The sequence below is a fragment of the Schistocerca serialis genome, chromosome 6 (assembly GCF_023864345.2).
Source record: "Schistocerca serialis cubense isolate TAMUIC-IGC-003099 chromosome 6, iqSchSeri2.2, whole genome shotgun sequence".
NCBI lineage: Eukaryota > Metazoa > Arthropoda > Insecta > Orthoptera > Acrididae > Schistocerca > Schistocerca serialis.
This window is the reverse complement of record NC_064643.1, coordinates 539,119,796-539,137,348: the sequence shown is the minus strand read 5'-3', so window position 1 is coordinate 539,137,348 and position 17,553 is coordinate 539,119,796. Positions and strand designations below refer to the sequence as shown.

The 17,553-nt window shown below is 42.9% G+C and overlaps 1 protein-coding gene and 1 pseudogene across 1 annotated transcript in view; one reads left to right on the top strand and one right to left on the bottom strand.

Annotated features, from left to right (window-relative positions):
- The window catches only part of LOC126484447 (uncharacterized), a 729,699-nt gene that overhangs the window by 34,691 nt on the left and 677,455 nt on the right, over nucleotides 1-17,553 (top strand). The gene's annotated exons all lie outside the window — the stretch shown is intronic.
- Nucleotides 17,222-17,339, bottom strand: LOC126485311 (5S ribosomal RNA; annotated as a pseudogene).

The window sequence follows — 17,553 nt, the reverse complement described above, 5'->3', positions numbered from 1 at the left end:
GTTGACGCGTCAACACTTGGAAGCGACCATCATTCGTACTCGTCAAACGGTCGGGATCGCCAACGAACGGCGCTCCATGTACCATATAGCCATGGAAAGAAAGCATAGACATGGGATATTGATCCAGGAGGTGATGGCAGAGGGTGCCGCACATCAGGTCACGCAAAGAGACATAAACAACGCATACTTTACCCATTATTCTAACCTGAATGCGGAGAAGAGATTTTATGCAGAGATCATTGCTGCTGTCGCTGTTTCGTAGCACGTCATGGTTACTCTGCAACTCTAACAGTAACTGCTAGACTGGTGAATGAAGAAGTAGTATTGGATGTCAAAGGAAACGGGGACCCAATAAGGCACCAGGACCGGATGGATTACCCCTGGAGTTTTATAGGACGTTCCAGAGACTTGGTACCCTATTGGACTATTGTATGTCAAGAGCCCATGACGTCTTAGATGCAACTTCCGGCTGCCTTCGTGGAAGGTGTCATATCATACCAACCCACAAACGTTGGGGAGGATCACTTATTACGGCTACCGAGCATTACCTTTGTTGAACTGTGATATATCTTCACATGTCTACTTGCATCTCGAATTCTTTATGTGTGGCATTGTAGCGAGAAGGAAGCGACTCTGCCCTCATTATCTGGTTTCTTTATTACTAACCTGGTGTCTTGCTGCTTCGGTTGTCCCTCGTCGCATTAGTAGCGGTAGGTTCAATGTAAGTTTGTGCTCCTGCTGAAATGGAGTGTGTCAGGATTCCAGTTGTTAAAGGTTAACAACGTTTTGTAATATAATCGTTTTACTCAAGAAGACTTTAAAACACGCGTCACAGACTTCACAACATGGCAGCTTTTGGCTGCGCCGTTACACTCAGCACTTTACAACACAGTTATCACTTTCAGTACCCGTTATAGATACTGCCCACGACACGTGACGTTCACTGATAATACCGTTCACTTTAACTTATATCTTTGTCACTTCTATCTTCGTCGTCAGTGGTGAATTCTGCTACTGCCACCGCCTACTCGCGACCGTCCCTTTGGAGCCGCCTCCGGTTACTCGACCGTGCGTTTTGCTACTGACTTCGCACCGTCTACCCGACGCACAAGAGAGACCTCACCTTTCTCCCTCAGCCAACAGGGATACTCCACTTGTCTCCTACGCATTTAAATATCAAAACTCTCAGCCAATGCGCGTTCAGATCGCTGTTGCCAGGCGGATCTGACGTCCCGTTTGCGACCGTGTGGGCTGCAGATTCCTCGACTTGCGCCATAGGGTGGTGGGGTTTAGGGTTCCACTGGATAGGTCAGGAGTCCACTACGCGCAGCAAGCGGCTACACGAGTAGCAGGGGTTGTGTGGCATGAACTGGGCGGTTTTTTTTAGGTTAGATGGCCTCGGGCAAGTACAGAAAGGGCAACAGCCTCAAAGGGTGCGGGGCTAAGTCAGCACATGTGGGGACCAAGCAGCAATCGGTACTGTAATTGTCAACTGTCGAAGCTGCATTGGTAAAGTACCGGAACTTCAAGTGCTGACAGAAAGCACCAAAGCTGAAATCGTTATAGGTACAGAAAGCTGGCTGAAGCCAGAGATAAATTCTGCCGAATTTTTTACAAAGGGACAGACGGTGTTTAGAAAGGGTAGGTTGCATGCAACCGGTGGTGGCGTGTTTGTCGCTGTTAGTAGTAGTTTATCCTGTAGTGAAGTAGAAGTGGATAGTTCCTGTGAATTATTGTGGTTGGAGGTTACACTCAACAACCGAGCTAGGTTAATAATTGGCTCCTTTTACCGACCTCCCGACTCAGCAGCATTAGTGGTAGAACAACTGAGAGAAAATTTGGAATACATTTCACATAAATTTTCTCAGCATGTTATAGTCTTAGGTGGAGATTTCAATTTACCAGATAAAGACTGGGACACTCAGATGTTTAGGACGGGTGGTAGAGACAGAGCATCGAGTGACATTATACTGAGTGCACTATCCGAAAATTACCTCGAGCAATTAAACAGAGAACCGACTCGTGGAGATAACATCTTGGACCTACTGATAACAAACAGACCCGAACTTTTCGACTCTGTAAGCGCAGAACAGGGAATCAGTGATCATAAGGCCGTTGCAGCATCCCTGAATATGGAAGTTAATAGGAATATAAAAAAAGGGAGGAAGGTTTATCTGTTTAGCAAGAGTAATAGAAGGCAGATTTCAGACTACCTAACAGATCAAAACGAAAATTTCTGTTCCGACACTGACAATGTTGAGTATTTATGGAAAAAGTTCAAGGCAATCGTAAAATGCGTTTTAGACAGGTACGTGCCGAGTAAAACTGTGAAGGACGGGAAAAACCCACCGTGGTTCAACAACAAAGTTAGGAAACTACTGCGAAAGCAAAGAGAGCTTCACTCCAAGTGTAAATGTAGTCAAAACCTCTCAGCCAAACAGAAGCTAAACGATGTCAAAGTTAGAATAAGGAGGGCTATGCGTGAAGCTTTCAGTGAATTCGAAAGTAAAATTCTATGTACCGACTTGACAGAAAATCCTAGGAAGTTCTGGTCTTACGTTAAATCAGTAAGTGGCTCGAAACAGTATATCCAGACACTCCGGGATGATGATGGCATTGAAACAGAGGATGACACGCGTAAAGCTGAAATACTAAGCACCTTTTTCCAAAGCTGTTTCACAGAGGAAGACCGCACTGCAGTTCCTTCTCTAAATCCTCTCACAAACGAAAAAATGGCTGACATCGAAATAAGTGTCCAAGGAATAGAAAAGCAACTGGAATCACTCAACAGAGGAAAGTCCACTGGACCTGACGGGATACCAATTCTATTCTACACAAGTACGCGAAAGAACTACCCCCCTAATAACAGCCGTGTACCGCAAGTCTCTAGAGGAATGGAAGGTTCAATATGATTGGAAAAGAGCACATGTAGTTCCAGTTTTCAAGAAGGGTCGTCGAACAGATGCGCAAAACTATAGGCCTATATCTCTGACGTCGATGTGTTGTAGAGTTTTAGCACATGTTTTGTGCTCGCGTATCAAGTCGTTTTTGGAAACCCAGAATCTACTCTGTAGGAATCAACATGGATTCCGGAAACAGCGATCGTCTGAGACCCAACTCGATTTATTTGTTCATGAGACCCAGAAAATATTATATACAGGCTCCCAGGTGATGCTGTTTTCCTTGACTTCCGGAAGGCGTTCGATGCAGTTCCGCACTGTCGCCTGATAAACAAAGTAAGAGCCTACGGAATATCAGACCAGCTGTATGGCCGGGTTGAAGAGTTTTTAGCAAACAGAACACAGCATGTTGTTATCAATGGAGAGACGTCTACAGACGTTAAAGTAACCTCTGACGTACCACAGGGGAGTGTTATGGGAACATTGCTTTTCACAATATATATAAATGACCTAGTAGATAGTGTCGGAAGTTCCATACGGCTTTTCGCGGATGATGCTGTAGTATACATAGAAGTTGCAGCATTAGAAAATTGTAGCGAAATGCAGGAAGATCTGCAGCGGATAGGTACTTGGTGCAGGGAGTGGCAACTGACCCTTAACATAGACAAATGTAATGTATTGCGAATACATAGAAAGAAGGATCCTTTATTGTATGATTATATGATAGCGGAACAAACACTGGTAGCAGTTACTTCTGTAAAATATCTGGGAGTATACGTGCGGAACGATTTGAAGTGGAATGATCATTTAAAATTAATTGTTGGTAAGGCGGGTACCAGGTTGAGATTCATTGGGAGAGTGCTTAGAAAATGTAGTCCATCAACAAAGAAGGTGGCTTACAAAACACTCGTTCGACCTATACTTGAGTATTGCTCATTAGTGTGGGATCCGTACCAGGTCGGGTTGACAGAGGAGATAGAGAAGATCCAAAGAAGAGCGGCGCGTTTCGTCACAGTGTTATTTGGTAACCGTGATATCGTTACGGAGATGTTTAGCAAACTCAAGTGGCAGACTCTGCAAGAGAGGCGCTCTGCATCGCGGTGTAGCTTGCTGTCCAGGTTTCGAGATCGTGCGTTTCTGGATGAGGTATCGAATATATTGCTTCCCCCTACTTATACCTCCCGAGGAGATCACGAATGTAAAATTAGAGAGATTCGAGCGCGCACGGAGGCTTTCAGACAGTCGTTCTTCCCGCGAACCATACGCGACTGGAACAGGAAAGGGAGGTAATGACAGGTGCACGTAAAGTGCCCTCCGCCACACACCGTTGGGTGGCTTGCGAAGTATAAATGTAGATGTAGATGTAGATGCAGACAGTATGACGGAAGTTTGTCTCGGAACACTTTCTCAGATTGTAAGATCCTACTCCCGAATAGTCGGATCTTGTCCCTACTAAGGTTGCACAACACTGCCTGTTATGATGTTATCGTTAATGCTCCTTGCTGACCCATAATTGTCAGATGGACATGTATCCTGGCTGCCACAGAGCATTACCGAGCGTTTAGATCTCGCAAAGGTTCATAAATGTGCGTAATAATTATCATAAACCTTTGAGGGAATGGCACCTATGCAATACGTCTCGCGTCCTATCAATGGATCAGGCATCTATGGGTGGGACTCGTAATATCCGCGCAGCCCTGTGCCACTATAGGGACCTGATTACGGTGCGTCGTGTACCGGGAGTGCTGGCTGCGGTAGACTTCAGTCAAGCATTTGATCGCGGCAGTCGTATGTTCTTCAGAATATGTATAACCCGGGAGCTTTCGCACAGGTGGTGCTCCGTCTCCTATGTGGCGCAACATCAGAAGTGTTTGTCAACAGTAGACTGTCGAACACCTTGCAGATTCACAGCTCTGTTAGACAGGGATACCAGTTATTGACAATACTGTACGCTTTAGCATTAGAACCTTTGTTGTGCGGTCTGCGACGCCGCCTTTGTCTCTTGGTGGCATCATTTTTAGGTGCGCTACGTATGCAGATGATCTGATGTTAACTCTTCGTGACGAACATGATGTACGCAGAGCCTTGAGCTGGTTAGCTACTAATGGCGCAGCTTCGAGGAGCAGTATAAAGGCACATAAATGGATGGCCTTGAATATGGGCACTGGAATGATACTTGCAAACCTCGCCCCACCCAGAGTGTGTAATAAAATGCTCTGGTATCGATTTCACGGACGACAGCTCACGCACGACGACCCTTAATTATTGGAGCCTCTTGCAACACATCCATGCTGGACATGTGGATCATCATTTCTGTGCTTTGGACCTTCATCACCAGACCGAATTTATGAATGTCTATCAGCCATCAGGAATTCCGCACGTAGCACGAACGCTACCGATACGTAAAATCATAGGTCGTAGCCGTGGTATTCGGTTCATTTGTAAACACTGGAATGATGTTTAAGCTTCGCTTCCTAAAGAACGTCACGGACTTGGCCTTGTCAGTGTTCATGATAGGGCAGTGTCTCTAAATGTTGGTATGCGCCTCAAGCTTTGGCGGCGATGCCCTACCAGCCTCACAGGCTTACTGGTGGGGGCTCTCGCGCCATCTTCCCCTGACCCTACGGTGGCCCTTACTGAGATACCAGTACCCAAAGGAGATTTCATCTGGAGTATAGATAGCTGCCTGCGGGACTTTCTCCCTGTCTCTCACTTACCAACGGCCAGTGACATCTATAGCAGTCTACTTTGCCGCCAGTCGCGTAATGTCGTCGAACTGACATGTCCTACCTTGCATTGGAACGTAGTATGGCGCATTGTCAACGCGGTAAAGCTAGATACAGAAGCACTTTCGACCTGGTACTTGACTGCTAACAGATTATTCGAGGGAGACTCCGTAGGATCCATCTGGCAGATTCGCCTTGATGTGTGAACTGCGACGTTCAGGATACAGAGGAACACCGGCTACACTGAGAGCCGGCGGAAGAGATCTGGTATTTTGTGCGTGAAACTTTGACTCTCTTTTCACGTATGTCACCCGTTTATATCAATTCACGCACTTTCCTCTACCCGGACGCTGTTTATTAACCGAGGACTAAACACAACACTGTCACGTGGATGAGATTTCACGCTTTTCATTATTTGTTTGCAGGTGATGTCATAGGTCTCGTGGATGGTTGTAACTATTTAAAAACCGTCATTGTGCTATTGTGAAGAGCTGAAAGTACAGTCAAACTTTTCTAACTTCTTGCGAAGCATCTTCCACGATCCGCCCCGTAGCTGGATTATTCATTGGAGGAGATAAATTTGATACGTTCACACGTAGGAGACGGAAAGATAAGGGTACCTACACGACATTACGAGAAGACATGCCGTGAAGATAGGGCGGCGGAGTCCATGGATCATCGACGCCACATGTGGATATTCCAGAAGTGTAACTTTGTGTTTGTTTTCTTTTCTTCAGAGACAAGTCATGGAAAGATGGATTTAGTTTTGTCAATTAATAAATGAGTGTTCCCCTGTGGTCATTCATCCCTACCATATGTTCCTTTTCGGCGATGGAGGCATCGCGGCCAGGCCTCTTAAAACAACCCCTCCCAACTTTGCCCCTCCCCGACAACATCCCTTCTTAAATAAATATAAGCAGGAAAGTTTAAAAACAGTAGATAGGCTGATGGTCTACGAACGTAAAGGGGGGAGTTCGAACCTAACTTGAGTTAAGCGTCTTTTTTTATTTACTCCTGTGCAGGTAATACTTCAAACCTTAATTCGCTACAAATTGTGCAGTTGTAGGATTTTCTAGGTTCCACATTCTTTCAAAAGATTCCATTTTATAATAGTCTAATCTTTAAGCAAATAGACAAATGCTCATAATTCAAATACTGAAAATGGATTTATTTATTTATTTATAATTACTTCGACACCTGTTGTCTCTATAGTTTCCAGCTAAGAGAAACGTATCGGCTGATTGCCGTATTTTCCTAGGTCCTTACGCGCGGTTTACACGAGCGAATGGTTGCGCCTTCCAGTATCTATTGTTCCCAGTTTAATATTCGTTTTTCGACTACGGTAGGCCTAGTCGACCGTTACGCTAAAATGAAGAGATCGGTAGCTCTGTGGTAGCGTGTTAGCTGACTGTACCTGTAGCTGTATTATGTGCTGAATCGAACCATACCGAAGTTTTTTTTTTTAATTTATCGCTACGAAAATGTTTCGTGCTTTATTTACTTTTTGTTAGTAAATCATATATTCTTTTTCGTTTTTACTTTCTCAATATTCTCTTCAGTAAATAACTAATTAAAGCTTCTGAATTTGATGACTAAAAATAATCTTCCTTAGAAGGTAATATTTATCCGACCTCCCACAACAATAAAAATAATCATCCTTGGAGAGTGATATTTATCTGATCTCACATAAAAATACAAATAATCTTCCTTGCAGGGTGATATTCATCTGATCTCTCATAAAAATATAAATAATACAGTAGCAAATAGATTTGTATTTTGAAATTAATATTGTTGGCTCAGTAAATTTATAAGCTTAAAATGTTTACTTGACACCACAAACGGTCGTGAAGCCATAGTCATTAAAAATTTATTTAAAAAGTTACATAACTACTTTCAACGCACTGAGTCGTCATTTTCAAATGTAATCAAAAACATGGAAAACTGCATTAATAATTCAACCACACTTCTTTCAAATATTACGAAAAATACACTAAAACAAGTAAACTGAAGCAAAGCCAGCAGAAACGGGTCACACAAGCTATGACAGTTTTTGGTCGATTAGTCATTTCACACCTTACTGCAATGTAGGTGAAAACTGCATCGGGATGATAGATATTATATATTTTGCGTTACCTCCTGCAGTGATGCAACGATCGTTTTACAAACAAAGGTTCACACGTCGTAATCTTATAACGCGCAGAAAGAAATGTAGGCCTTTTACAGAAAATTGAAATAAAATAAAATGAAGAGTAGTTACGTATAGTTTCAGTGTCTTAACGGCATGCCATTGACATCAAGAACAGTTTGAGTCCTTCGAGGCATAGAACTGACAAGTCCATGGAAAAAGTCCTCATCCATGGCAATTCTCTCCCATGAAGAATGAACCAAATCCCATACGGCATTCACAGTTCCGGAGGAGGGTATTTGTAAGCTGAGCCCGTACGTGCTCTATGGGACTGACATTACGTGTCTTTCGACGCCACGGATGACACTGAATATTCTCCCTTCTTTGAAACCAGCTTTGAATCCTAATGTTAGTGTGTGACGGATGATAATCATGTTGGTAGGTGAGACGTCCTTCGTAGTACCGAAGTCGAGCTCCAGGGATGATTACATTTTCAAGCAAATGTTCATAGCATGCTGAATTTAACTTGCTTTGGATATGTTCCAAGTTTCCTGCACCCATGAAAGACATCCAGCTCCAACATTTCACACTTACGCGTCCACTTCTAGCGCCTGTTGCCACGGAGCCCGCGTCATATCGTTGCCCATCTGTACGGTAAATAAGAGTAGGACCTCTGTTCGTGGATTTAGTGGTGCACTCGTCGGAGAAATGTACTTTCCTCCAATCGACATTTTCCCAGGAACTCACAATTACTGTCCACGGCTTGTTCGTCAGACAACGGTTCTTTGATAAGAGCACGACGGGACCTGATTCCATGGTCGTTTAATTTTTTGAGAGCAGTTCTTGACGTGCCCGGGAAATCTGAAGCTCTCCTTAGTTCCCGGATGAGTGACAAATGAGCATTATGGGCCACCCTGACCAATTCTTCATCTTGTCTCCGTGTAGAGTACTAGTGGTCTTCCAGGTATTGGACGTCACGCCCAATCCATCGCCTTGCTGTGGAAGCATTAGCACCTTAAAGACGTCCTATCTCAAGTGCACTAACACCGTTTTCAAAGAGAGCAATTATTGCTCGCGAACATTCATAACAGCCATTTTGAAGCAAATCTGTAACGTATGCCAATCAGTTGTTACCTTTCTCTTAGCTGAAAATTCTAGACACACCAGGTGGCGGTCGAAGTAATTACAGAAAATTACATCTATTCTGAATATTTTTACTATGACCATTTGTCTGTTTGTAGGTTATAACGTAGAAAATCCTACAACTGCACAATTTATAGCGAATTAAGGCTTAAAATGTTATCTGCTTACGTCTAAATAAGAAAAAGAAAGATGACATTACGATTCGAAAGCTCGTCACTTACTTTCGTAAACCGTCAGCCTATTCATTTTTTTCTTTTTTTAATTTCATTTTATTCGTTATTGTTCGTTGCATTTTTTCATGGACGTCCCTTGACACCCGTTCAAATTCATCATTGATCTATTCACTCATTTCTTATATTACAAAGACCAGCTAACCCTCTGACCGAAAACGCTTGTCTACCGTGCCGGCGGCCGCTCACTCATTGAGACAGATTTGAAACGCTCGTTGTTATAGTAATTCTAACAACATGGTGTTCGTTTTGACCGTTTCTAAGTACTCGAATAATGATTTCCAAAAGAAATGATACGATGAGTTAAGTTACAATGAATCTCGACATATTGAAACTATTATATTGTTTCTACTTGACGATGTAAACACCAAGCTGTAGCTCCACAGGCAGCTAGAGTTGTGAACACTGGCACTTCTGAGCTTTGAGCAATGCTTTGTTCTCACACTCCAAATCATTCGGACCGGGTAATCTTTTTGCATCTCATTGTACATTTCAAGGCTTGATGGTCCGGGTGGTTTCCTCTGTTTCACTGATTTTATTTCCGTCCATACACAAGGACGCAGATGTACGTTATGCATCTCTGATGAGGTTATGATCGATTAACCGAACTTTTAAGCCAAATAGCTGTACTCGTATGTAAACGAACATCAGCTCGTTCAGTTGTTACTTTGTTATACGAATTTAGTGAGACGGTATACAGGAAAGTGAAATGGACTTACAATTTGTGCATCTAGTGACTAATAGAAGAATTGATTAGTTAATAGACGCATGTAAAAGTTAAAGATATTCAGATTTGTGTATATCTGCAACGTGTGTACATATGTATAAAATGTTCTTAATGTCTTTACGCACAACGTATTGTTAACTGTTTCATTTTGGATGCTGAATCTGAGAGTACATACGTATTTGACGCCGAAGAAACGTCGTATAACTTGATGTAATGGCAACTGTCTCCTATATACAATAGCTCGCGTTAATTATTTTGACGTGTACTATTTCATAAACGTTCTTGTTAATGTGTAGGTGGCTTGACGATGGACGCTTGAACGAAACTGGTTGTCCGCACATAAACACAAAATGCAGCAGTTTCTGGTGGTTTCGTGAGCCTATATCGTTCCATAAATACACTGAAGCTGTGCACCACAGTTTTCAGAAAATATTTTAGTGAATGTTGTTAATTGAAACTTCTGACTTTTCACAGATGATGAAAGTTAGACAAATAAACTTTGTGGTAAGATCCAGTAAGATGTTGGGAAGGGATACCATTCTATTGAAAATGACTGAAACGTAGTTCTTAAGTGTAAAAATAGTGTGTTTTATGAAACGTACAAATGTAGTACAGTAGTCATGGCTACACCGTTAGTGAGACACACGTAGTGGAGCTTACGTCAAACAAGTATTTAGGGGGTAACAGCGTACGCAAAAATATAGTGTAACGATCACGTAAGAACAGGACTTCGATTTATGGGTAGGAAGATGCAGTTTGCCGATAAATGGGCTTGCTTTCAAAATATTTCTACGTGCGTTAACGGAATGCTGTTTACGCGTCTCGATATCATGTCAAGTCTAACATAAGACATCCAACATACGCAAAACAAGGATAGTTCGTTCGAGCGGAACGGAAATGGTTCAAAAATGGTTCCAATGGCTCTGAGCACTATGGGAATTAACATGTGAGGTCATCAGTCCCCTATAACTTAGAACTACTTAAACCTAACCTAACCTAACCTAAGGACATCACACACATCCATGCCCGAGGCGGGATTCGAACCTGCGACCGGAGCGGTCGCGCTGTTCCAGACAGAAGTGCATAGAACCGCTCGGCCACAGCGGCCGGCGGAACGGAAATATTGCGGAGTCTGAACTCATAGACACTCGGGAAAAGCGTTCCTAAGCCTCGCGAAAACGTGCTTGGAAAATCCAAGAAATGACTATGAATACCTGCAGCGTCCAATATAACAATTCTGTAGGCATAATGAAAACAGAAACATAGAAAAGACAGCTTTGCGGCAAGGCTAACAAGTACTCATTCTTTCTACGTCACATCGATGACTGCAACGGGAAGAGACTAACATATGAGATAACAATGACTGCAATCTACGAGTACTAGATATTTTTCAGTGATTCTTAGGGCGCAGAGGCAGATGAATGTCTGTGGACCCAGAGTAACCTATGGCAGTTCGCGGTATAAGGTGTAGTAGCTGACAGGCAGTTAATATACTGAAAAAGCTAGCGCGAGTGTTAAAAATAAAAAGATGGAGGTAAGTTAGTGTTAAGGATTACAGTTTAAAGCCATTATTGTATCATTTGTATGTGAGAGAACAATGAAAGAAACGGAAACAAACGGGAGAAGAGAGGGAAAAGTGCGAACAGAATACATACGAATGCTAAAGTTTGCAGACGACGCCGAATAAATGAGCAGTTGTGGCGACGCTGCGGGGGTGGGGTGGGGTGGGGTGGGGGGTGGGAAGGGTGTGGAGCTATGGTGTGGGCGGAGCGGGACTGTGCGAAGGGGCGGGCCCATCTAGGTCAGGTGCAAGGCATCACTAAAGAGGCAGCGCCCATTCGAGTGGCACCTAACGAGAGAGGGAAGAAAGATTGAAGCCAGCAGATAAGCAGGCTCGGAAAGATTCATTGTCTTCCTCTACCAGCACCCATGGAAATACTTTTTCGGTTTATACTCGGGCACACATTTCACAGTACAGTCGGAAACATCAAAGAAGCTGTAGGTGGAACACTGCCTATTCATCAACGATAACCGATTATCGTTAATTTCTTTTATGGTTATAATTGAAAAATCTCTGCCAGGCGGTAATGTAAATTGAATGTGCTGACAAACAGCCCAATGTCATCACTTTGTGGAACCGAGGAAGGATGGATGTTTGAGGTTTGACGTCCCGTCGTCGATGATGTCACTAGAGACAAAGGACATGATCGGATAAAGGATGCGGATTGAATCGAGCGCGCCGTTTCAAGGAAACCATCCCATTGCAAGACAGAGACATCTAGTGGCACACTAAAGTACTTCTATTATGGATATAATGCACTGTAGCAGTCACTTACAGCGTTCAAAGAACAGTCGGATCGAAGATTGTGTACGTTGCTGTAGGAGGTTGTGACTTTTTTTTATAGTGGCCATGTTGAGAAGATCACTGACGGTAAAAGTAAGTACATCTAATATTGCGTAATTACCTGACATTGTCAGATATAGAGCGGTGGCTATATCAAGGTAAAAAAGCTTCCAAAATAGAAGTTTTATAACCCATATCGTAACTGATACATATGCCGATTACTAGTTTCAGCAAAGTTATTTTTCCATCTTCAGATCATCGGATACGTGAATTATAAAGCCGCTACTTGTGGCGCATTGCCATCTGGCCATATTTTCAACGGCCACGCGTAGGGGCTTTATAACTCACGTATCCGACCATCTGAAGATGGCAATATAACTTTGCTGAAACTAGTAATCGGGATATGTATCAACTGCGATCTGGGCAATAAAACTGCTATTTTGGAATTTTTTTTACATCTGAAGTTATTGCTACGTAAATTTGCGTTTAAACTACTGCTTCTATAAGTGGTTTCAAAATGAAACCAGTGCATCAGTACGTAGTTGTGATACAAATTTATTAAATTTTGGGTCCAGTTTTGCTTGTTGTTTGGGACTATAATTTGTTTTAGGCATTGTGAGCTCTTGGAAGTTTGGAGATGTGGGATCGTGCCTAGGAAACATGCGAAATTGCTTCCAAATATAATTTCATGAAATAATGCGTTACTGAATATTGTGTGTACCAATAGCTTCAAAGTGAAACCAGAACTTAAAAACTATTAGCTGTTTACTTTTTGCCACTTTCTTCTGGCATTCGTTGCTTACTATGATGGCAAGGATCAATTTTGTGAAAATTTTAGAAATTAAATTTCTTTGTGTTGTTGGGGCTCGAAGGGTCAATTAAAACACGGAAGCCTAAATCTGGATGGCGGAATGGAAATATGAAGTGCCGATTTCCCGAGTATGAGACTTTTGTATGCCCCAGGAAGGCAATGTACATCACAGTGAACACTTGTAGCCGTCAGTACCTTTAGGAGCGAAATAGGCAAAAGCATCAGTGTCGGCCCAGTTTACGATTTTTAAGCGAACTGAACACGTGAGAGATGCTATTGTTAGATGATCTTCTCTAGTGTATGTCTCCGATGAGCTATGCACAAGCAGCGCAGTTCTCTCAGAAGACGTTACATTGGATCCATGTAACAAGCGAAGATGACTTGACGGTAATATTCGTTATTAGTGCATTTTTTGCAATTTTGTCGTGTGATGACATGGTTCGTGGCTGTTATTTGAAAGCAGATGTTGATGGTGTTGAGACAGCTAGCAGCCACAAATTTGTTTTAAGTTCCTTTATTCAAAAGGTACCATTACCGGTTTCGAATGATTACTATTCATGGTCAGACGGCTTTCGTGCTTTCATTAGAACATGAGGTGCCTTTTTTTTTTTTATTGATTTCACGACAACTAATCAATGAAAAGAAGTTTGTGTGTTTTGTGCAACTAACAGTAACTGATTACGTCCCCCTCCACAACCAGAACCTGATCCGCCCTGTCCTGCGAACTCAGATTTCACTACCTTCAATTCGCCATGTTTGTCCAGACGTTATAAAAATTCGTGCTTCAGAATGTGTGTGTCTTCAGTGACATTCACTCGCTACTTTAAGAGTAGAGTCGTGTTTGATGCAACTGCAAAACGGAAACATTCGTGGCAATGTGTTTCTGTCTAACTAAAGAAGATCAAAAGCGATCATATGAGGATATCAAGCGACAGTTGTGAGGATTTCTTGGTAGGGAGGATGCAGCATATCTTGGACGGAGAGTCATCGACAGATATTGAAGTAACTTCTCATGTGCCCCGGGGAAGTGAGTTGGGACCCTTGTTGTTCATGGTGTATATTAGTGGCCTTACGGTCATTATTAGTTGTAACCTCAGACTTTTTACAGATGATGCAGTTGAATAATGAAGTAATGTCTGGAAGAAGCTACACAAATATTCAGTTGCGCATAGACTAAGTTACGTTTGTGATGAGGCCACATATAACAAAAAAAATTGGAGAGTTCCTGGATCATTTAGGATCTACCCATCTGAAAACAAAATTCAGTGGGACTTGAAAAAGAGAGCCAACTACCTTTCGTCGACTTGTTAGTTAAGAGAACATCGGACGGATCTCTGAGTCATATTGTATATACGTGGTTTCAGGAACAGTCTGAGAAGCTTGTGAGGGTCTTGCAGGATAGTTTGTGCTGAGAATTAATTATTAAAAGAATTCGATCTATTGCGACGTTTGCAATTACCATTCAAGTGCCCGCCGGACACAATTAGCATCAGTTGTTCTCACAGCATAAGTTATAGCGCATGTCACGACTCATGCTTTGGTTCGGGTTCGATCCTTACTACCGTTCCATGTCCAATTTTTGTATCGCTCTCTCGTTCAGTTTTAGAGAACCAAACGATGAACACGTTTAGCGACACCGTTCAGGCGGGCCGCTTGAATTTGCTCGCGCAACGGTCTGACTTGCTGACTTCAATGCTAATTAACTCGGAAACGGAGCAACGTGTCGAATTTTCTTCAAACAATTACTTCTCAGCACAAACTACCCAGCAGCACTCTACAAGCTTTTCATATTCTTTTTGACTACTCTATAGAAAACGAATTCACCATTTCTTACACCTCCACAACTTGAGTCATCAGTATTCGTCATAAAGAAATTCGACGCTCATTGCTTTAGTTCATAGAGCTCGAATACTTTCAGACAAGGAGAGCCTTCCTAGATAATTACAGATCCTACTAATTGTGTTACGAAGGTGTGGGTACTCAGATCGTTACAGTGAGCCGGTGTTGTAGCCAAAATCGGAACTGCCTGAGAAAGAAATTAAGACTGAGACGCAGAAAGAGAAACTGAGAATCGTTTAACTACCATACGGTGGCCCAATATCCGGAAAGATAGATAGGTTCCTATGGAAACATGGCACCCAGAATATTTAGCTCCCGTCAACAACGATATAGTGTCTCGTTTGTAATATGAAAGATGATCTAGGTCTCCGAAAGCCGGGTGTGTACCGCATTTCACGCGAATGTGACATGTTTTACGTGAGTCGGACTATGATAACGGGTGAGGAAAGATGCAAGGAACTACTAAAACAACCAAACAAAACAGCTGTCGCCAAGAAATACCGTGAGTATAATCGTGAAATGAATAGGACAAGCCCAGTACAGTGTTGCAAACGCGGTGTTTCTGCGACAGTGTAATTAAGGGGTCTACCGAAATAAAGAGAATTAAAGTTATCTGAAAACTTAATAAACAGGCCCAGCGATTTCAGTTTAATCAAGGCTTGGGGCCAGCACTCAGTTTGTTAAGATCTCTCTCGCCATCACGGCCGCCAGAGCTGTGAGACTTCTTCATTCTGTCCACTTCCTGCAAAGTAAAGAACACCACTTTACCTACCTCCTTTTTGGTCTACTCACTCTCCCCTAATCCTTCAGTACTTACTTCTTGTCGGTAGGTCTCTCTCAACTACAAGCATCACATAACTACATATGAAATATATTTTTCTTATCACATAATTTACTGCATTTGAAGCCAGATCCCGGTATAGTTCCCGACCATTGGTTCCATCGATTAGTACTAACTATGATTCTTACGTTTTCATTTCCATTACACTAAGTTAGTAGGGGCACTAGCAGTACATTCCGCAGGTAATTTACAAGTTCTATGTGTGAAAGGCTATCACTGAAGAAGGGGAGGTATTTCTCACAGTGGACTGGAAAGCTTGTAGGACGGTAGTGAGTTGTAAGAAAATAAAGTGAAGGTATAAAAGCAAAATGCATTCCTTCTGTATTCAGTGTGGTTTTCTACTGTAATGCTTAACGGTAATTACATCCTCCTAGGTGACATATTTCGGCGGTAAAATACTCTCCCATTCGGATCTCCGGGCAGGGACTACTCAAAAGGATTTCACCATGAGGAGAAACAAAACTGGCAGTCAACGGGTCGGAGCGTGGAATGTTCGATTCATTAATGGTGCAGGTAGACCAGAGAATTTAAAAAAGGGACATGGATAAGTTCCAGTTAGATATAATGGAAATTAATGAAAGGTGGTCGCAGGAAGAACAGTACTGCAGATGGGGCGCGAACGGGTTCATAAATCCAAAAACAAATAGGGGAAAGACAGCATTGGGTCTAACAATGAACAAGAAAATAGGAATGCAGGTAAACTACTGTGAGCATCATAGTGAACGCATTATCGCAGCCAGGACAGATACGAAGCCACACCGACCACAACAGTACAAGTATAAATGACAGCTAGCTTCGTAAACGATGAAGATATTAAAAGAATGCGTGATAGGGTAAAATGAAGTGTACAGATACTAAAAGCAGACGAAAATTTAATTGTAATGGGATACTGGAATTATATATAAAAAAAAGGATGTGAATGAAAAATAACAGGAGAATATGTATTTGGGGGAAGAAATGAAAGGGAAGGCCGCCTGGTAGAATTCTGCACAGAGAATAAATTAACCATAGGTAATATTTTGTTCAAAAATCATAAAAAACGGCTCTGTACGTGGAAGAGACGTGGAGACGTAGGAAGGCTTCAAACAGTTTACATAAAGGAAAGATAGATTTCGGAACCAGATTTTAAACTGGGAAGTTCCCGGGGGCAGATGTGGACGCTGACCATAATTTATTAGTTTTGAACTGAGGAATAAAACTTGAGACATAAGACAAAGCTAGGAAGCTGGGGAGACAGGACCTGCGCCGGCCGCTGTGGCCGAGCGGTTCTAGGCGCTTCTGTCTGGAACTGCCCTGCTGCTACAGTCGCAGATTTGAATACTGCCTTGGGCATGCACTCCGTCTTCAGGCCACAAGTGGCCCATCGGGACCATCCGACCGCAGTGTCATCCTCAGCTGATGATGCGGATAGGAGGGGCAAGTGGTCAGCACACCGCTCTCCCGGGCGTTATGATGGTTTCCTGTGACCGGAGCCGCTACTATTCGGTCGAATAGCTCCTCAATTGGTATCACGAGGCTGAGTGCACCCAGAAAAATGGCAACAGCGCATGGCGGCCCGGATGGTCACCCATCCAAGTGCCGGCCACGCCCGACAGCGCTTAACATCGGTGATCTGACGGGAACCGGTGTATCCACTGCGGCAAGGCCGTTGCCGCCTCGGGCATCGATGTGTGTGATGTCATTGGATTAGTTAGGTTTAAGTAGTTCTAAGTTTAGGGCACTGATGACCTCAGATGTTAAGTCCGATAGAGCCATTTGAACCATTTGAGACGGGACCTAGATAAACTGAGAAAAAGAGTTAGTTGATAGTCTCAAAATGAAACTCAGGTAACGATTGGCTGGAACAAGAGTAAGGAACACTATAAAA